The sequence below is a fragment of the Manis javanica genome, chromosome 8 (genome assembly GCF_040802235.1).
Source record: "Manis javanica isolate MJ-LG chromosome 8, MJ_LKY, whole genome shotgun sequence".
Taxonomy (NCBI): Eukaryota; Metazoa; Chordata; class Mammalia; order Pholidota; family Manidae; genus Manis; species Manis javanica.
In genome coordinates, this window is record NC_133163.1 from 91,567,728 (window position 1) to 91,587,029 (window position 19,302).

Below are 19,302 nucleotides of genomic sequence, written 5' to 3' on the forward strand. Positions count from 1 at the left end.
GCCCAGAGGGACCCAAGCGCCCCTCACCCCAGCTCCTGGCAGAAGGAGAGGAATCGGAAGGGGGAGGGAGAGGGAGCCCAGGACTGCCAAATAGCCAGCCCTAGCCATCCACACCAGAGCGCAGACACAGTGCGTGCATGGGGTGCTGGAAACTAGGGAAACAGGACAGTAAGACCTGTGAGCAGGTTCCTGCAGCTGGCCCACCCAAGACAAAGAAAAGCGAGTGCTTTTTGAAAGTCTTAAAGGGACAGGGACCCCACAGCTGGATGGAAGCATCCCGGGACACTTAGCCCAGCAGCTGGGAATCCCAGGGAACTCTAGGCGCTCTAACCCCATGGGCGGCAGCGCAGCTTAGAGGCCCCTCACAGAGATAAACAGCCTCCCGTCTGTTACCCCTCTATGTGGCTCGGCCATATTGGAGAAGCAGCCTGAGGCTGGCCACGCCCACAGCACCCGCTGAGCTCCACAGCAGCAGGGCAAGAATCAGAGGCCCTGTCTGAACGCAGCTGCCCAGCAAAAGCCGCTAGAGGTTGCCATTCTCCCAGGAGAGGAAGGCCACAAACCAGCAAGAAGGGACTTTCTCTTAGCCAACACACACACCAGCTCCCCACAAATACCTCTATCACCATGAAAAGGCAGAAGAATTTGAAACAGACCAAGATCACAGAGGCAAACCCTGAGAAGGAGATAGACCTAACCAATCTCCCTGAAAAAGAATTAAAAATAAAGCTCATAACCATGCTTATGGAGCTGCAGAGAAATATGCAAGAGCTAAGGAATGACGTTTGGAAGGAGATTACAGAAATGAAACAATCTCTGGAACGATTTATAAGCAGAATGGATAAGATGCAAGAGGCCATTGATGGAATAGAAACCAGAGAACAGGAATGCGTAGAAGCTGACATAGAGAGAGATAAAAGGATCTCCAGGAATGAAATAATATTAAGAGAACTGTGTGACCAATCCAAAAGGAACAATATCCGTATTACAGGGGTACCAGAAGAAGAGAGAGAGAGAAAAAGGGATAGAAAGTGTCTTTGAAGAAATAATTGCTGAAAACTTCCCCAAACTGGGGAAGGAAATAATCGATCAGACCACGAAAGTACACAGAACCCCCAACAGCAGGGACCCAAGGAGGACAACACCAAGACACATAATAATTAAAATGGCAAAGATCAAGGACAAGGACAGAGTTTTAAAGGCAGCTAGAGAGAGGAAAAAGGTCACCTACAAAGGAAAACCCATCAGGCTATCATCAGACTTCTCAACAGAAACATTACAGGCCAGAAGAGAATGACATGATATATTTAATGCAATGAAAGAGAAGGGCCATGAACCAAGAATACTGTATCCAGCATGATTATCATTTAAATATGAAGGAGGGATTAAACAATTCCCAGACAAGCAAAAGTTGAGGGACTTTGCCTCCCACAAACCACCTCTACTGGGTATTTTACAGGGACTACTCTAGATGGGAGTACTTCTAAGACTAAATAGATGTCACCAGAGAAAATAAAATCACAGCAAAGAATGCAGACCAACCAAATACTAACTAAAGGCAAAAAATAAAAACAACTACCCACAAAAGCAGTTAAAGGAAACACAAAAGAGCACAGAATAAAACAACCAACATATAAAGAACAGAGGAGGAGGAATAAGAAGGGAGAAAAAAATAAAGAATCACCAGACAGTGTTTAAAATAGCTCAATAAGCGAGTTAAGTTAGACAGTAAGATACTAAAGAAGATAACCTTGAACCTTTGTTAACCATGAATCTAAAGCCTGCAATGGCAATAAGTACATATCTTTCAATAATCACACTAAATGTAAATGAACTGAATGCACCAATCAAAAGACACAGAGTAATAGAATGGATAAAAAAGCAAGACCCATCTCTATGCTGCTTACAAGAGACTCACCTCAAACCCAAAGACATGCACAGACTAAAAGCCAAGGGATGGAAAAAGATATTTCATGCAAACAACAGGGAGAAAAAAAGCAGGTGTTGCAGTAGTATCAGAAAAAAATAGACCTCAAAACAAAGAAAGTAACAAAAGATAAGGAAGGACATTACATAATGAAAAAGGGCTCAGTCCAACAAGAGGATATAACTATTATAAATATATATGCACCTAACACAGGAGCACCAGCATATGTGAAACAAATACTAACAGAATTAAAGGAGGAAATAGAAGGCAATGCATTCATTTTAGGGGACTTCAACATGCCACTCACTCCAAAGGGCAGATCCACCAGACAGAAAATAAGTAAGGACACAGAGGCACTGAACAACACACGAGAACAGATGGACCTAATAGACATCTATAGAACTCTACATCCAAAAGCCACTATTTACAATAGCCAAGAAATGGAAGCAACCTAAGTGTCCATCAGTAGATGAATGGATAAAGAAGATGTGGTACATATTACACAATGGAATATTATTCAGCCATAAGAAGAAAACAAATCCTACCATTTGCAACAACATGGATGGAGCTAGAGGGTATAAATAAGCCAGGTGGAGAAAGACAAACACTAAATGATTTCACTCATATGTGGAGTATAGGAACAAAGAAAGACTGAAGGAACAAAACAGCAGCAGAATCACAGAACCTAAGAATGGACTAACAGTTACCAAAGGGAAAGGGACTGGGGAGAATGGGAGGGAAGGGAAGCATAAGGGTGGGGAAAAAGAAAGGGGTTATTACAATTAGCATGTATAATGTGGGGGGCCATGGGGAGGGCTGTGCAACACAGAGAAGACAAGTAGTGATTCTACAGCATCTTACTATGCTGATGGACAGTACTGTAATGGGGTTTGTGGGGGGAGACTTGGTGAAGGGGGGACCCTAGTAAACATAATGTTCTTCATGTAATTGTAGATTAATGACAACAAAAACAACAAAATAATAATAATAATAATAATGAAAAAGACAGCTATCATGTATCTTCTCCCTCCTTGCCCTTTGTTTTCATATTATTGCCTTGAACTTGGAAATAACAGAACTCCATCTTAGGCCATGAGGATGAGCTCAACCTCCTGCAGAAGGATCAGAAAGCAGGAAGTAGCAGTAACATTCCATTGTATATATGTACATTATTTCCTATTGATGGACATTTAGGTTGAATCCATATTTTGACTACTGTAAATACTACTGTGATAAACATAGGAATGCATACATCTTTTTGGATTGGTGATTTTGTTTTAACTAAATTCCCAGAAGTGGCATTGGTCATATGGTATTTCTATTTCTAGTTTCTTGTGAAATATCCATACTACTTTCTGTATGATAGCACCAATTTACAATTCCACCAGCAGTGTGCAAGGGCTCCCTTTTCTCCATATTTTCTCCAGTATTTATTCCTTGTCTTTTGAATAGTGGCTGTTCAAGTGGTGTGAGGTGATATCTCATTGTGGTTTTGATTTGCATTTCCCTGATGATTAGTAATGTGGAGCATCTTTTCATGTGTCTGTTGGCCACCTTTGTCTTCTTTGGGAAAATGTCTATTCAGGTCCTCCACCTGTTTTTTAATCAGATTTTTTTTATGTTGAGTTCTTTATATATTTTAGGTATTATCCCCTTATCAGAATGTCAATTACAAATATACTCTCCCATAGTAGATTGCCTTTTTGTTTTGTTGGTTTCCTTTGCTGTACAGACGCTTTTTCGTTTGATATAGTCCCACTTGTTTATTTTTGTTTTTGTTTACCTTGCCCAGGGAGACATATCAAGAAAGTTACTAATCGGATGTTCAACAGTTACTGCCTGTTTTCTTCTAGGAGTTTTATGGTTTCAGGCCTTATATTTAGGTCTTTAGTTTTATTTTGGTGTGTGGTTTAAGACAGTGGTCCAGTTTTATTCTTTTGCATGTAGCTTGTCCAGTTTTCCCAGCACCATGTAGTGAAGAGACTGTCTTTTCCCATTGTGTATTCTTGCCTCCTTTGTCATATATTAATTGATCGTATAGGTGTGGGTTTATTTCTGGGCTCTCTATTCTGCTGCACTGATCTATATGCATCTGTTCTTGTGCCAGTACCATACTGGTTTGATTACTGTCACTTTGTAGTATTGTTTGGACCCAGGCAGTGGGAAACCCAGTGGTTTCTTCTATTTTGAAATCCATCTGTGAGAAAAGGAGAGTGCTAAAGAATATTAACATAAAGATGCTTTAGAAGTTACTGGAAGAAGAGAGACCTACTGTTTTAGTCTGCTTGGGCTGCTTTAACACATTACAGTAGACTAGGTGGCTTAAATAATCTACTTTCTCAGTTCTGAAGGCTGGGAAGTCCAAGGTGAAGGTACCAGCACATGTGTCTTGTGATTGTCCGCTTCTTGGCCTGTGAACAGTTGCCTTCTTGCTGCATCCTCAGTAGTTGAGAGAGAACAAGTACTAGTCTCTTTCTCTCCTTAGGTACTAATCCCCATGATGGCTCTACCCTCAAGATCTAATTATTTCCCAAATACCCCATCCTCAAATACCATCACACTGGGAATTAGGGCTTCAACATAGGAATTTGGGGGGAATAAAACATCAGTCCATAGTACCTCCTTAGAAAACTGGTCATCCAAAGATATATGATTCTTACCGTTTCTTACTTTATTAGTGATTTTTAGTGTAACTACTGGAAAAACTAAATCAGATACTGGACTAATGTCCCCAAAGCTTCCCCAGTCATCTTAAGTATTACAAAGATTGCATATATTAAAAATAGGACCCTGATTAACACAGTTTAAATTAATCAGTTCTTGTCATCTTAGCAGGTAGGAACTATAATACAGCCTGAATATGCTGAGAGAGCCAAATTTAAAATGAATAAGAGAATAGATAAAGGCTAATAGCTTTTCCATAATCTTGGCCTAAAATCTACTTTGTGTATTTTCATGTAATTAACACAAAATTCACTTATTTTAAATATTGAGTTTAGTGGGCTTTTTAGTATATTCATAGAACTTTACAGTCTTTACTACCATAATTTTAGAAAATTTCCATCAGCCTAAAAAGAAACCTCAATACCCCTTTGCAATCACTTGTCATTCCCACCCCTAAACCCAGGTAACTATTATTCTACTTTCTCTATGAGTTTATCTTCTCTGGATATTTCAAATAAATAGAATCATATAATATGTGATCTTTTGTGTCTGGCTTTTCACTTAGCATAATGTCTTTGAGGTTCATCCATGTTATATAGCATGTTACCAGTACTTCATTCCTTTTTGTACATAATATCCTTTTAAAGTGATTGTATCATTTACCTTCTGAGTGACAGTATATTTGAAGGTTACTCTGAGATGTCTTGATTCATTTGATCTCTGCCTTTTGGTAGCAAACTGAATTTATTCAGCACCAGGAGTATTCCATGTTCTGTGGTTTCATGTATGTATGATAATAAGTGTAATAGAATCTGATAGGTGCTGTGAAATACAAAAGAAGAATATGGTCCTTTCTTCTTGGGGTGGGAGTGAGTGGTCAGGAAAGGATGCAGAAGAGGGGGATGGGAATATGTTCCCAGCCCGGGCAAATTACCTTTGAAATTGAAATCAGTCAACGGGAAAAATCCATTTATCGCTCACAAGCAGTTGTCCACTTCTGCTCACCCATGTCTCTTGCCTGGCTGCAAAAAGAGACCCCATCCAACCTCTCAGGTCCAGATATGCCCTCAATCTGCCTCCTAATCACCTATTGATATGGAGATAGACTACTTCTCTCCACCCCTTGGAAACACCTATTGATATGGAGATGCACTAAGGCCAGGAGAGAGATTCTGGAAATACTACAATTTTACCCACACTATAAAACCCATAGAATAGATGTAGCTTCTTGCAGCACCATTAACTTACCACACACAACATATATACATCCAGGATGCAAAAAAAAAGTAACATTCTTCAATTTTACCCACAGTAGCCTAGGACCTCAAGGACTCTGTGAATCAGAGCAGCCAAAACAGCCCTAGATTGTCTACATCTGGACTTAAATATGAAAAATAAACTTTTTCCCTATTTAAGCCATTCTTAATTCAGGTTTATCACCCACAGGTGACTCTAATCTTAAATAATATATCCCAGTTTGTGCCACTGTCTGAAAGTGTATAGCTTTGGGTCAAGTAGGTCTTTGGGTACCAATTTGGGTCAACTTCATCTTTAGTTAAAATAGCACACCCATGTAGACCCAAAGGGAAACAGACAAATAGGCAGAGACCTCTTAGACCATAATGTAAGACTGGAGGTACCAGAGGAATGGATGGGTCTCACTGGAGGAAACTGACTCGAGCCATATAAGGAATAGAATGGCGAATGTCACTCAAATGATTCAACAGGAGGTCCCTAGCCACAGGTCCCGCCTAAAACATGTGTCACAGTACTCTCTTCCAAGCAACCCAGCATGACCAATCATCGGTGATCACGACACCCACACTGGCCAATTAGTTATGTCCACAATACCCTCAGAGCTCTCCTAGCACCCTTGATAAGCCTGTCACCCCTCCTACTGGGCACGACTTCTCTGGCCTGTGGATACGCGGACCAGTGAACCTCGCCCGGGATTGCACCAATAAATTTTTATTTGGCTCCTTTGCCGCTTGACTGGTCTGGTTTCATTTACCTTACACATAGACCTTTCTGTGATGATAGAAATATTCTTTATCAGTGCTGTCCAATATCGTAGCTACTAGCCACATGTGGGATATTAAGCATTTGAAAGGTGACTAGTATAATTGAAGAATTTAATTTTAACCATATTTAATTAAAGTTTAAATAACCACATGTGGCATGCAGGTAGTTGCTACCATATTGGACAGTGTAGTCCTAGATAATGGAGAGAAAACTCTGAATTGCTCTGGAATCAGTCAGATGTGAAAGCTAAAGATTAGTAAACGTGATATGGGGAGTAGGATTAAGTCAGGTATAAATTTTCCAACAGATTAAACCTTCAGAAGAGTCAGGTAATATTGCCTCAGATGGTTTTAACCAGTTGTGCATTATTCTTCATTTTCTCTCCCCCATCCCCTAAATGTGGGCTTTCTCAAGATTTAGTCCTCAAGCCTTTGTCCTTCTTTGAGGCTTCACCTATTTCTTCCACTTCACTGTACCCTCATTTAGCATTCAATCTGCTTTATATCCCACAGAGGATTACTACTTCCATTTTGAAATGAAGCCACCTATTTTCACTCCACCTGCCTTTTAATTGTATGTAAGAGGTGACTTTCTGGGTGCAAATGCCTATGTGGAAGTGCCTGGAGGGGATCACGCCTGAGCAGCTCAAGTGTGCTGAGGATCAGCTGGTATGATGGGGGTCACCCAGTCTTCAAGACTTGGAGTCATATGACAGATTTCCCTCTTCAGAATAGGAGCACCTATTAGAACATGAGAATGTATTCCATACCATGGGGCAGACCCCTGAGGCATGGAGAGGGTGGACTGCGGAAGTTGCTGGGGCAGAACAGCAGTTCCCAGGCAAGGAGAAGAACACTGAAGGTCTGCACCAAGGCCATGGGGGCTGGACAGAGAAAGGCCTCCATGAAAAGCTAGTGTTTCCTATAGCACCTCCACCCCGCTACATACTTATTAGCCCATCATGCACCTAATGAATAAGGAGAGTGCATGCAGTTCAAGATAAAATAAAAGACAGCTCTTTCCAAAGATCATAATGTTAAAAAGGCTTAATGTGGTTATACATTATGTTGGTCATAGTCTCTGTGCGCTTCCACAGAATCTTGATTTTAGAGGAGTTAGGAGCAAATAGGAGAATTAAAAGAAATGCAAATTTAGAACAGTGAATCTTTTATTAGAGAGGTGGTAATATCAGTTAACATTTATTGAGCATGTACTATGTGTCAGGCACTTTCCTAAGCGTTTTACATGTGTTAACATGTTTAATATTCAAAGCAACCTCATTAGGCAGCTGCCGTTATCATTTTACAGTGAGGAAACTGAGCCCAGAAAGCTCCAGAAATAAAAGTGACAAACTGGAAGGGAAGAAGTGACAGTCATCAAATCATAAAACTATACTTTTCAAATGGAGATTGGTGATCAGTTACACCAAAGTTTATTTGTATGTTTTATTGTGGTAAAACACACAAAACATAAAATTGACCATTTTAACCATTCTTAGAAACACAATTCAGTGGCACTAAGTACAATATTGGTGTGTATACTTCACCACCATCCATCTCCAGAATGTCCTCATCTTCCCAGAATGAGCCTCTGTACCTACTCAATACCAACTCCCCATTCTCTACTGCCTCCAGCCCCTGGAAACCACCAGTTTGCTTTCTGTCTCTCTGAATTTGACTACTCTAAGTACCTCATAAGTAGAATTATACATTTGTTCTTTTGTGTCTGACTTATTTCACTCAGCATAATATCTTCAAGGTTCATCCATGTTGTAGCTTGTGTCAGAATTGCCTTCATTTTTACAGCTGAATAAATATTCCATTGTATGTATATGCCACATTTTGTTTACCTAAATATTATGGGTGAACACTTGGGTTGTTTCCCATCTTTTGCCTATTGTGAATAATGCTACTATGAACATGGTGTACAAATATCTGCACAAGTTTTTGCTTTCACTTCTTTTGGGTATTCACTTCTTTTGGCTGGGTCATATGATAATTCTATGTTTAATATTTTGAAAACTTTATTATAAGGAACAGATTCTAGAAACATGTGTAGCACTTGGTTCCAAAAAGCATTTGCAGAAAGAATACAGAAAGACCCTAGAGAAGACATTAAAAGAAATCTTGGATTTAAACTCTCATCTCAATACAGCAGGTGTTCTCCTTCTTCCTTTCCTTTTTATTTCATCTTTCCCTCTTTTGCTTCTTCTCCTTATTTTTTCTCTCCAAAAAAAAAATAATAATAAAATAAGCACAGTGCTGCAAAGGAGTTTTACATGCCACCTTCTAGTAGTAATACTAGTAAACATGGAAGTACACGAAAGCAATGGTTCCATTCACACAATGGAGCACTAGGGGATGACTTTAGGCTGAAAAAGAGCCATCCAGTCCAAGGGAGAGAATTAAGAAAGAGAGGAGAAAGAGGAATAAGCTGTGCAATGAAAGCACGGTATTATGCTGAGGAGAACCCTGCACTCCAAATTCCCATGCTGCAATCTCTCTGCTCTCCTCAAATCCTGGCTGCTCAATTCATTATTGAAAAGTGATCAGACTTGGTGAATCAGTTCTTACTAACCAAAGACAGAATGATTTATAAGATTGACCAATGGTGTGGATAAAGTGAAGGTTCCTATGGCCAGAATTCTCACCTGACCCTGGTTGGCTGGTTCACTACACACATGAGAGCAATATGTCATTATTGACTCTACATAAAGAGCTCCGTCCAGTGTTCTGGGTAACACAGTGGCATGGCTGCAAGGCTGCAGGAGAGCAGGGACAAAAATGGAGTGGTGACAGAACCGAGGACAGAAAATGAGACGGCTGCAGGGGCAGAGAGGCCCAGAGGCAGAGTCCAGCTTCCTGCATACAGACTTGCTCCGATGGGATTCTAGTGATTGACCTGTCACCATGGGAATAAAGTTGGGTATAAACCCTTTCACCCCAAGAATGTTCAACTGTCATTTCTTTGGTCACATTGAATCCATAGTGAACTTGTCTGAGGCTGAAACCCATTGGCAAGACAAATGATTTACCATGAGACATATGTTTTTCAGGAATATTTGTGTCAGCTAGGCAGTACAGCCTTTTCCCAGAGGGAAAGCCTTCTTGGATAGAAGACTGTTTGGAGAACAGGGGCTTCAGAGCAGATGGATTTGGAAGCTGTGAAATGGTATTTTCTCCAAACTGCAGAAGTCTGGAATGCCATCCACTCCTGAGCTTCCAGGATACTACATCCAGGGTGATGAAAAGGGCATGCCAACCGCTCAAGGACCCTGTCTCCTGCAGCCCTGGAGACACATTAGAAACCTCTTCCTTCCCTAGCCCTCTAGCTACTGGGTTTCCACCTCCCTGCCCCCACTATAACCACCTTTACAACCTTGCCCCCAATTTGTTTCACTGCTGGTACCTGACTGCCTTGGGTAAACAGGCTGTAGTTCCTTGTCTACCAGACTGCAGAGAGGCACCAAATTGCTGCGAGTGGTTAAGAGCACCACTCTGGAGTCATACTGGCTTCATTACTTATCAACTGTGTGACTTGGGAACCTCTCTGTGCTTTAGTTTCTGGATGGAAACAGAGATGTTATCCAGAAACGAGGACTTGCTGGCCCAGCTGATGGCCTTTAGTTCTCAGAAACTTCAGTGTTTGGCTAAGCTGCAGCACAAACCCATGTCCAAGGTCACAGCCTTCCCAGGTGGGCCGCATCTAATGAATGACTAAGGCAGGGTTACAAAGGTCTGGCCATTTTAGCCCAATATGGGAAAATTCTGAACATCTCTTTTAGCTTCAGAGTGCCCTGTGATGAGTTCACACTGTCACCAGGTACACATTGCAGTTCAACTTCTCCCACTTTCCTTCTGTAGGGAAAATGGAAGTTCCTATGGCCAAGATCTTCACCTGGTCCTAAACTACTGGATAATGTAGTTGGCCTACCACTAAGCTAATGCTTCCACACCTGTAGGCAATGAGCTATTATTGACTGAGTCACTATAAAGAGCTCCACCCAGTGCAGTATTCTGCCTGGAAGCAGAGACAGAGATCAGCTTACTGCATGGGGACTACCTCAGAGGCAGATCTGATCCCAGCACTGGATCTGGCATTGTGAGAATAAAGTTTGGTATAAACCCTTTTATACTTAATTTTATTATTATTCAGTCCAGAGTGAACTTGTCTGGGGGCAATCCCCCTCAGGTGAGACACCTCTTTTCCAAGGCCCTCAATCCTAGGGACACTCCCTAATTAACATCCCAGACACTAAACTCCATCTCAGAGTCTGCTTCTTGGAGACTCCAACCCGCAGTAGGTGGTACTAGGAGTGGTCCAAGAAAGCAGGCAATAAAATGATCACTCACCACACAGTTGGTGGTCCAATTGTTAAATATGTCATTGCTGATGAATAGGGATAGTATGTTGATGGCAAGGGCTGTACTTGGTGGGATGTATCAGGCCTTTAAAAAATATAGGGGAGGCAAAAAATTGTGGGGGATACAGTAACTATAAGAATAGTGAAATTGGGTCATTGTTATTGAAAGCCAGGGAGCCTCCTTAATAGCAGATGAAGAGGGCATCAACACCTGCCATGGGAGAGCAGGGAAAACCCAGGATAACCATTACAGCAGATGAAGCTCCAGTAAGGTTAAACTCCCAAACAAGGCCAGTCAGCTAGGGGCCCTAGTTGGAAAACAATGGGACTGTGACATAGGGAATGGGGATATCTGATTGATGCCCTTGGAGATCTTGTATTCTAGATTCTTCTGAACCTTTCGAACCTGCAGAAATGGCCTACCATCCAGCACTCCCCTTTTGTTTGTAGACAGTGCAGAAGCCTGTGCCCTGTCTGACTGCATGTACCCTCTTCAACATCTGCCCTTACCTCCCTCTTGGACACTACGCCCATGCTAGGGTTAAAACACTACCTAACCCAGTGGGGTACATATTGGGCCTGATAAGGGAGGAAAGGGACTATACCCCACAGGAGCTGCAAGAGCTAGTTTAGCATGTAATGGCAGGAGCAGAGACTAGCAAGGGACTGGATTCTGAGGGCACTTGATTAAAGGGACCAGATTACAAAATTATATTAGGGAGAGTTTATTGATTTGGGAGGACTTTTCTGAGAAACAGAAGTTATCACTCTGCCTAGAACTCTGGGAAATGGTGCAAATTTGCTACTAGTATGGCTTGTAGAAGATGGAAAATGCTACAGTCCACATGAGGTAAAATAAACAGCAGAATTGCAAAAACGGGCAGTGTAGGAAGGGGTTAAAAAGCTCAGAGAAGGAAACAGTGAAGTGGATGTACTACATAAAGTTGGTGTGGGTAAAACTGCAATATTTCCAGAATCTCTTGCCTGGCCTTAGTGTATCTCCATATCAATAGGTAATTACAAGGGGGAGTGAGAGCATATCTGGACCAGAGAGGTTTGGTGGGGCCCCTTTTTGCAGCTGGGGTGAGAGACCCAGGTGAGCAGAAGTGGACGACTGCTTGTAAGAAATAAATGGGTTTCTCCCACTTTATTTCTCCCTTCAACTGGTTTCGGTTTCAAAGGTATTTTGCCCCAAGCTGGGAAAATATTTTCCCCCTGGAGTTACATCTGGCAGGACCTCTGAACCCCCTTGGGCAGGCTGTCCCTAGAGATGGTGAGAAGATACCTGGAACCCCTCCTGTCCTGTGGACAGTGGGGAGGCCCCAGTGGCTGCAGTGGTGGAGGGTGCGGCTTCATCTGGGAGCCTCCTATCTGTGCGGCTTCCAATTAGGGAGCCCCTAGTGGGGAATTGGTCTAGGGTAAATCACCTCCTAGAGGGGTGGGGCCTTCCCCAGAACTGGGGAAGGGTGGAGACACCAGAAGCTGTGGAATTAGCTCTCTGTGAGACAGAAGACTGCTAAGAGGCTCTGAGTGGCTGTGTAGCAGCTGGGATTGTGGGATATCAGTTTCTTGAGATAATGTAAAGTGTTACCAAGGAGAGAGAGAGGGTTATTGAGGAGAGAGGGAGAGACTGGCAGGACAGAGACACACTTCAGCATCACTTGGAGGAGCTGGGCGATGACCTACAGGATGCCCATAAGAAAGAGAGACAGTTATTGGGAAGACAGGTCATGCCCCTGGAAGATATGTTAGTGGCAAGGGAGGAGGCAGCAGGAGATTCTGTGTTGCAGGAGACTGTGGGGGAGGGGGAGGAAAGAGCAGTGCCTTCAGCCCCAGAAATGGTAGAGGAGATCTCAGGGAAGGATGAAGTGGGGGAGCCAAGGGCCCATGGGACCCCAATGAGGAATTGTTCATTGTAGGAATTAAAAATCTGGTGCTCCATACAGCTTCCACATCTCTTTGGGTCCCTAGTGACTATACCCATAAGTGAGGCTACTCATATTTTGGCAGATCTGGGGGAGGTTGAAACAATAAGAACGTGGAAGGAAGTACAGGCTACAACTGAAAGGAGAGGTGCAAAGGGTCCCATGAAGATCTTGAGGACCCAGATGTGGGTTGATTTGATAAAGGCCAGGGTAGTGAAAGAAGAACTTGATGGGCAACCCAATAGGATCTTGTTAGAACTGTGGAACCAATTAAAACCAGAGTAGCAGTTCCAGCTGCTGAGGTCCAGGACATGGAAGATGGAGGCAAAGCCCAATGTTTGGCCTGTGTCCCTGCAAGAATTCCTAGTGGATAGTACTCAGGCTCCGCCTGGGCCCTCACCTCCACAGGAGGACAACTGGGTGTGGCAATGACTGAGGGGGAGTCAAGGTCCTCACCTGGGGAATGTGGATGTGGTGGGGACCAGAGGCCACATGTAGAATTAGCAATTCATTGGTCTCCCATGAATGTACAATGTGTTTTGGCACTGGTGGACACAGGAGCTGAATGTGCTCTGATTTATGTCAACCCTGAGCATTTTCCTGGGACCCCTGCTGTGCTAGATGGCTATGGCGGTAAAGCAGTTAGACTGAAGAAAGCCCAAATCCCATTGGGGATAGGGCATTTATCCCGAAAGGAGAGCATACTATGTACATTTCTCCCATCCCTGAATATATTTTTGGGGTAAATAATCTGCAGGGCCTGTGGTTACAGACCACTGTAGGTGAGTTCAGACTGAGGGTACATGTGGTAAAGGCAGTTCTGAGGAGACATGCTGAGCACCTACCTGTAGTTCTGCCTGTATCTCAATGGGTGACAAATACTAAGCAGTAAAAATTGCCTTGAGGACACAAGGAAATTGGAGAAACTCTACAGGAGTTGGAGAAGATGGACATCATAAAGCCCACTCATAGTCCTTTTAATTCCCTGGTGTGGCCAGTGAAAAACCGGGACAGCTCTTGGCTTATGACCATGGATTAAAGGGAGTTGAATAAAGTCACACCCCCTTTGTGTGCTGTCCCCTCTATAGCAGCCCTTATGGACACCCTCAGTCATGAAGTAGGGACTTATCATTATGTAGTAGACCTTGCTAATGCTTTCTCCTCTATTGACATAGCACAGGAAAGTCAGGAACAGTTTACCTTCATGTGGGAAGGCTGGCAGTGGACATTTACTGTCCTTCCACAGGGATACCTCCACAGTCCCACCATCTGTCATGGACTTGTAGCCCAGGACTTGGCCACATGGAAGAAACCGCAAACAGCGTGGTTGTATCAGTACATTGATGACATTATGCTCATATCTGATTCTCTTTCAGATTTAGAAGGGGCAGTTCCTAGACTGTTGCAACATCTATAGGAAAAAGGGTGGGCTGTGAACAGCACCAAGGTTCAGGGACCCGGTTTGTCTGTGAAATTCTTGGGGGTTGTCTGGTCGGGTAAAACTAAAGTTGTTCCTGAAGCAGTCATAGACAAGGTCCAGGCTTTCCCCACCCCTACCACTATGGCAGTATTACAAGAGTTTTTGGGTCTTTTGGGCTAATGAAGAGTGTTTATCCCACACTTGGCACAAATTCTGAAGCCTTTATACTGGTTGGTACGAAAGGTCATCAGGTGGGATTGGGATGAAACATGCAGCTGCTTTTACTGCTGTTAAGTGAGCAGTCAAGGCTGTACAGGCCTTTAGTGTAATGGACTCATCAAGGCCCTGTGAGCTAGATGTTACTGTAACTGAAGATGGTTATAGATGGGGCCTTTGGCAGCAGCTTGAACAGATATGTCAACCTATTGGATTCTGATCACAACTACAGAAAGGAGCAGAGGTCCAGTATACCTTGATAGAAAAGCAACAGGCTGCTGTGTAGCACACCTTGCTGGCTATAGAGCCCATTGCTGGAACAGCTCCAACCAAGATAATAACCATCTATCCCACTGTAGGATGGGTGCGAGACTGGACCCAAAGGCCACGGAGTGGCATGGCACAGATGCCTACACTGGCCAAATGGGTTGCATACTTACAGCAGCAGAATGCCCTCTCCAATAGTCCCTTAAGTGAAGAACTCCAGTGCTTATTGGAGCCAGTGACATATACCAGTGGAAAGTAGGAAGAACTTGCTTTTGAGCCAATGGTAGCAGAGTCCTTATCAGAAGGGAAAATCCCCTGTACCTGATAATGCTTGTATACAGACAGCTCCAGTTGTGGGTAGCCCCTTAAGTGGAGGGCTGTGGCTTTCCATCCTACTACAATATGGACGGAGGATGTAGAGGAGAAGAGCAGTAAATGGGCTGAGCATACTGTGGGCATGGCTCATGATCAGCCAGAAGCCTTCCCCTGTAGTTATCTGCACTGACAGCTGAGCCGTCTATTGGGGCTTGATCCTGTGGCTACTGACATGGTACCATGCCAACTGGATGGTTGGTCATCAGCCCCTGTGGGGGCAAGAGTTGTGGCAAGACCTATGGGCCTCTGGTCAGACTAGGAGTTACCATATATCATGTGACTGGCCATTTGCCTTTGGCATCCCCAGGGAATGATGAAGTGGACACATTGGCCCAGGTGGGTTGGCTAGAAGGAAAGCCTGCCTCTGATGTAGCTCAATGGCTACATCAGAGTTTGTTGCACATGGGGCAAAAGACAATGTGGGCTGTAACCCATCAGTGGGGCTTGCAGTTGACCTTTGAGGAAGTCAGCAGAGCCCGGAAGGAGTGCCTTGTGTGCTCTAAGAGGGACTTATATGCCGAGTCCCGCAGCAACATGGGACAATAGTAAGGAGGCTGATATCCTTGTCAGGTGGCAGATAGACTATATGGGGCCTCTGCCTGTATCAGAAGCATATCAGTATGCCATGACTTGTGTGGACACAGCTACTGGACTGTTGGTTGCTTTTCTTGCTTGTCATGCAGATCAGCAAACCACCAAAAGGGGCCTAGAGTGTCTCTTTGCAACCTTTGGCTGTCCACAGGTGATTGAGAGAGATCAAGGCACCCACTTTACTGGACATGTGTTACAAGAATGGGTGCAGCAATTAGGAATAAAGTGGAAGTTTCATGTACCATATAACCCTACTGGGCCAGGCATGATAGAGAGGTACAACGGTTTGTTGAAATCTGGCCTGAAGTTGGACACCAATAGTCTGCAGGGCTGTTCAGTTCACTTATGGACAGTGCTATGTCATTTGAATGAGAAGCCCCAAAAAGGAGCCTTGAGCCCTATGGATATGCTAACACATAATGCTGCCTCTCCTATACATCTGTATGTGCAAATCAAAGAGGAGTTATTGAAGCCAAGATATGACCAGCAGAGCAACTTCCTGCTGCCAGCCCCAACTGCATTAAACCTTGGAGACTGTCGAACAGAATACTAGTTCATTTAGAGTGAACATGGCCCTGGACATTTCGACATGTGGACCAGTGATGGCTGGCCCTTCTGGCACCTTGGGGAGAAGGCCTGGAAGCTGACCTCCTGTGTGTTCCTGGAGTAACAGCAGAGTGGCACCCAAAGATCACAGTAGTGTACCCAAAATGTCTGGGAAGTAAGAGCATCTTACAGGGAAGTTTTGTTTTATCTCTATGGCCAGTGCATGTACCTCCCATAGCCCTAAATATTGACCCATCTGTAATTCCCATGGGAAGGGGTGTGAAAGTCTGGTATACTAGATCAGGACTAGATCCCATTCCTGCCACTGTCCTATCCTAGGACCACTCTCTTGCACACATCCTTCCTGATGGACAAGATTTGCCTATGCCTGTGTCATTAAAACATATATCTTATAGCCCTTAAGGTTATTTTCTTCTATAGTCCTTGTGGCCTGGACCCACCCCCTGGCTGCAGCTGCTGCGTGATGATTGCTCTGAACTTCCTACCTGTTCAGCTACTGACCACCTGTGGAATGGGCGAGCTATGGACTAAATCTGCATAGGACTTTGAACTCAGCTGAATCCTCCAGCTTAAGGATCATCATGATTTTATTGCTGTTGTTGTTGTATGTTATTAGTCTGGTTGTAACAGTTATGTCAACCTATTGGATTCTGGTCACAGCTATGGAAAGGAGCAGAGGTCTGGTACACCTTGCTCCAGTTTTCTTGCACAGGGTCCATTGCAGAAGATGGGAAGTGAGTAGATTGGAAGGTGAGATTTCTGGAAGGGTGGGATGTGGGTAAATTGCAATATTTCCAGAATCTCTCCCCTGACATTATTGCATATCCATATCAATAGGTGTTTCCAAGGGGTGGAGAGAAGTAGTCTATCTCCATATCAATAGGTAATTACAAGGGGGAGTGAGAGCATATCTGGACTGGAGAGGTTGGGTGGGGTCCCTTTTTGCAGTCAGGTTGCCCTAGAGACACAGGCAAGAAGTGGATGACTGCTTGTATGCAATAAATAGGTTTCCCCCATTTTATTTCTCCCTTTGACTGATTTTGGTTTCAAAGGTATTTTTCCTGGAGCTGGGAAAATATCCCCACCCCACCCCTGGAGTTACAATTGGAAATCCCACCAAATGATTATGTTTCATGGGAAGACCTTCACTTAACTAAGGGCCATAAGGAAAGTGAATGTAAGAGGTGCACAACCTCACTAAAAGTTCCCTGGTGGTTCTCCTCTGCAGGCCAGGACTGACAATAGGAGAGGCTGTTACAAAACTAGGCTGGGAATGAGTGATGGGCTCTTGAAACAAGAGGTCAGGTGGCAGCACTGAACTGCCAGAAGCCAGGTAAATGTGATCATTATAATGAGTGGAAAGGTCGAAGTGAAGCCAATAGGTCCTGACCTTGAGAGAATTATGGAGATAGTTAACAAAAACAAAGCATGGCCAAGGGCAAAATGGATGGGTAATTAATAAGGGTACTCCTCAAATTTCAATCAGAAGAAATCAAAAGTTGGGTGAATAGGAGGCTTGAGGGCAGGGCAGTTGCTCCAATAAAAAGTGGTCATCCTTTGTCCACTTTTGGATCTGAGTCAGTTTTCAGACCCTGAACTCATTAATTAATGAGATCAGGTCATCAAAATGAGTACCCTGCAACACCACAGCAAATACACACAGTAACAATTTCCCCAGTCTTTCTTTCAAAGTTCATATGCATGCATGGATTACTATTTTCAAACATTTTTTACATATAGTTGTAAGGAATAGAACACTAGTTCATTTAAAATTGTTAGTGAATCCAGTTTTGTCATTTTGCATTTTCTCAACCAACAGATATTAACATCTCTTTTGTCCTCTGGGGGGTCACATAAAAAGGGGTCCTCACAGCAGTTTAAATGTGCACGCTTTTTACAATGTTTATGCATGTATAAATGTAAGCTCTTGAGAGCAGGGATCTTGGTCACTTATTCATCTTGTTCAGCATCTATCTCAGTGCCTAATACATATATGTTGAATACATATATACACATGCAAACAATTTTGTTTGTTTTGGTAAAGAGTGGACGGAAATTTTGGGATGGCAGAATTTTGCATAGCTTTTTTTCCTTTATATTTTCATGTCCCTAAATTTACTTACAATAAATAAATAAATCAGGGAAAAAATTTATAATCAGAAAAAGGGTATTTTATTTCCCTCAAAATGTTAAAAATCAACGTAATAACAAATTCATACTCAATGTACAAAGTTCAAACAGCAATTGTACAAGTTGAAAAATAAAAATCTCCCATCTCCTTCCTTCAGCCCTTTCCCACTGTACTATCCCTCTACTCCCACTAAACAATTTTAACAATTATAGCTGACATTTATTGAGTACTTACTCTTTGCCACAAAGTATTCTAAGCACTTTTTTACATGTAATAACTAATTTAAGCCCTGTCCTCATTTTACTAAGGGAAAACTTTCATAGGTTGGCTGTTCTGGAAGCCAACACCAGAGGAAGTTAAAGTACATGATACTTATTCATTCAAATTAGACACTGTTTAGGTCTTAACATGGACTAACTCCAACCCATGAATCATTTAAGAAGACCCCTTGCAGAAAGATCACATTCAATAGATTTAATTCAAATACCTTGCTTAATGGCAGTCAAGGGTCACTGACTATATATTATGGGTTTCTTTTACTAACTCATTTAAAGAGGATCCTCAGAGAATGGCACCATGCTGCAGGGTGGCTAGAAATAGGGGAGTTGGCCTGGTCATTTTGGTCATTGTGGCCATGGGCTCAGTTCTACGAATATCTTCGTGGAGGGAAGTCTAGGGGTTATATCTTAGGAAAAATATTTTGGTGTAGAGTTAGTTGGGCCTTACTAGGTTTTCTCTATCTAAATCCTGAACATTTTTTCAAGCTAACAGGCAGCAAACAGGACATAAAGGTATGTGTTTAGTTCCTGGGATTTCCCTATGTATGATACGACA

General features: G+C 43.0%; 1 protein-coding gene across 9 annotated transcripts in view; it reads right to left on the bottom strand.

Moving 5' to 3' along the window:
• Positions 1-19,302, bottom strand: part of NDUFAF1 (NADH:ubiquinone oxidoreductase complex assembly factor 1) — a 50,080-nt gene that overhangs the window by 29,704 nt on the left and 1,074 nt on the right. The gene's annotated exons all lie outside the window — the stretch shown is intronic.